Below are 2,809 nucleotides of genomic sequence, written 5' to 3' on the forward strand. Positions count from 1 at the left end.
AAAGAGCCGTAGGTGAAGGAAGAAGAGGACGGAGGCTAAGGTCATGCTTAAAACCAAGGGTGCTATAGCATTGCCCATAGGAAAGAAACACACCTATCACGTTACATGTCATGACTTGAGCACAGATGAAGCAGGCCGGCATATCACTGCATGGACCCAGCAATCTAGACGTAGCATCGATAGGGAAAAAGAGCTGTAGGTGAAGGAAGAAGAGGACGGAGGCTAAGGTCATGCTTAAAACCAAGGGTGCTATAGCATTGCCCATAGGAAAGAAAGTCACCGACGTAGAGGCAGAGACATCTACTCCAAGGACTGCTGAGAAGGGGAGTGCTAGGGTGGAGGAATACCCCAACCCAAAGCACAAAGTTGAAGCCATAGAGAAGGTCAAGGAGTGGGTGAAAGAGGCCTAGGATCACCTTAAGGATGATGAGCCCATCTTGGAGGGCAAGATTGATAATCTCTCAAGTGGAAGCATACTAGCTTTGCCTCCACAACCAAAGTTGAAGATGCATCTACAACACAAGCAGTGCTGCTTAGACGAAGTATAAACACTACGGGCTAGCAAACTAGTCAAATGCCATTAGCTAAGGAATGAAGGACTAGAAGAAGAGCAAGTAGCTAGCAATCTTCTTACAATGTATAGTGACCACCCCAGTGACTCTAAGCTTAAGAGATCTGCTTAGGCAACATTCGATGCTATGGCAAGAATTGAAGCAGTGGGTTGAAGGACCAATGGAGCAAGGGACATTTGACCTACATGATCATGACACGGTAACTCAGATACCCAATCTCACTCTGCACTCTGCACTCAGTGCCCAAGTCCTTGCATGTTAATGATTTTTGGGAGGGCATAGAGATGCATACAGTCCTGCCAGTCCTAGCATTAGGATATGCCACATGAAATGGGATCATGGACACAGGGGCAGGAGTTAGTGTACTTAGCCATGCAGTACTCTAGGCTTGGGGTAATACATCTGTTGAGAATGCTAGGTTTAATGTTACATTGGCCAATGGAATGAAAGTTAGGCCATTCGGAGTGTTGAAGAATTAGATGTTGAAGATCGAAGGTGTCCAGTTTTCTGTGAACTTCATTTTCATGAAGGGAGTGGACTACGACATCTTGTTAGGCCGACGCTGTATGTGCAATGCACAAGTCATAGAAGATTGGGGCAACGGTCTGACCTTCTTAGGTAACTAAATGGAAGTGGTAAGGGTAGAGATGGATACTTGGAAGACTACTCCATCGACTTAGATGCCATCTTAGCCATGGTGAAGGGTGATGTGTAATTTAGAAAATTGTATGAGTCACTCGCTAAGTATATCCCTTGTCCTGAGGATGCCTAACACTAAGACTACTGGTAAGGAATCGCTGCTAGGACGTACATTCAAGAAAGAAGCACATTATAATGTCGACTATGACTCGCAATGCATTCACCTTGCCATTGGCAATATCCAGATAGTGACAGCTTTCAGCAAGGGCAGCATAGCTCCATCAAAGCCTACAATGCCACCAATGGAGGAACCTAATGCAAGGTCTAAGAAGGGGGGTTGTAACTCGACCCATCTTGCGAAGACAAGTTGGTTGCATCGTAAAAGAGACATATCCAAGACCATTGAGAAGGAGCTCAAATGGGTGCCCAAACGGCAACCACAACTGCCTAAAAGCCAATCCTCACGAATTCGTGACCACAAAATATCACGTCCTAGGCCTAGAAGGCGAAGCTGGTGTTACCGAAGTAGATGAATAGTCAAGCTGTGATGGGTACCCAAATACCTATTGTGCGCTCAAGGCTACTATGAAGGAAACAACTGGATTTGGTTGCCCAAGTCTAGGAATGGTACGCATGCTCCTCAATCCAAGCCCTCCAACCCATCTCCATAAAGTGGTGAGCCAACTAGGGGGATGAGAAATCCATTGCCTCAAAAAGCACCAAATCAATAGAATATCACGAAGTCTATCAACCAAAGCCACAACTAGTCGACCCTAGGATAACTCAACCTAACACTTCTAATGTCCCAACTGCTCCACAAGCCAGGAGCAGTACATCAACCGATCCACACGACCAATCCATCGCACAAGTGGCCGCGATTGACTCCCCATTGAATAGCCCAAACGACAAGCATCAGTAGTTGAGCTATCCAGTTCAACCAAGCTCCTACAGAACTCAAACCCTCCTATAAGCATAAATCTATTCTTACGATGGCCATGGACCTGTTCGTCAATACAGGGGACAATTTAGTCATGTGCATCTGGTGCTTGGTCGTCACATTCACCATGCTAGCTAGGAACTATGAGCGGCTGGACTTAGGCCTCCTCATTAGCAATGGAAGTGTGCTCCTTGCCATGCACTTGGGAGAACTATGAGTTCGTGTTCATCAAGATTCCAAAGGTAGCCAAGGAACTGATTGACAATGAGATCTCTCGAGAGCAAGCGTGCACAATGGCCAATCCCATCATATCATAGGAGCAAAGTCACTACAACATGCCAAGAGCTAGAAAAGCTAACAAAGCTAGCCGACTCTGACTCCTCTTTCTTGAGGAAACGGTATGCTCTCTGACTTCAATGGGAACAAGAAGGCTGCCAAATCATGACCAATGCTGAGTAGCAATGTGCCATTAAGACCTCTGAATATGATCCCACTTACGTACCTCCTACTTCGTTTAGGGTATTGGCCATCACTCGCAATCAACCATTGGAAGATACTGTCATGAGCCACCCTTACCTAGATTGAGTCATGTGACTAAGACTTCGGTGACTTCCTCACAGATGTTCTCACCTACATCACTTAAGTAGTCATCTATCCTTTC

This window comes from Lygodium microphyllum, chromosome 27, assembly GCF_053477565.2.
Source record: "Lygodium microphyllum isolate KBCC chromosome 27, Lygodium_microphyllum_v1.1.10, whole genome shotgun sequence".
Taxonomy (NCBI): domain Eukaryota; kingdom Viridiplantae; phylum Streptophyta; class Polypodiopsida; order Schizaeales; family Lygodiaceae; genus Lygodium; species Lygodium microphyllum.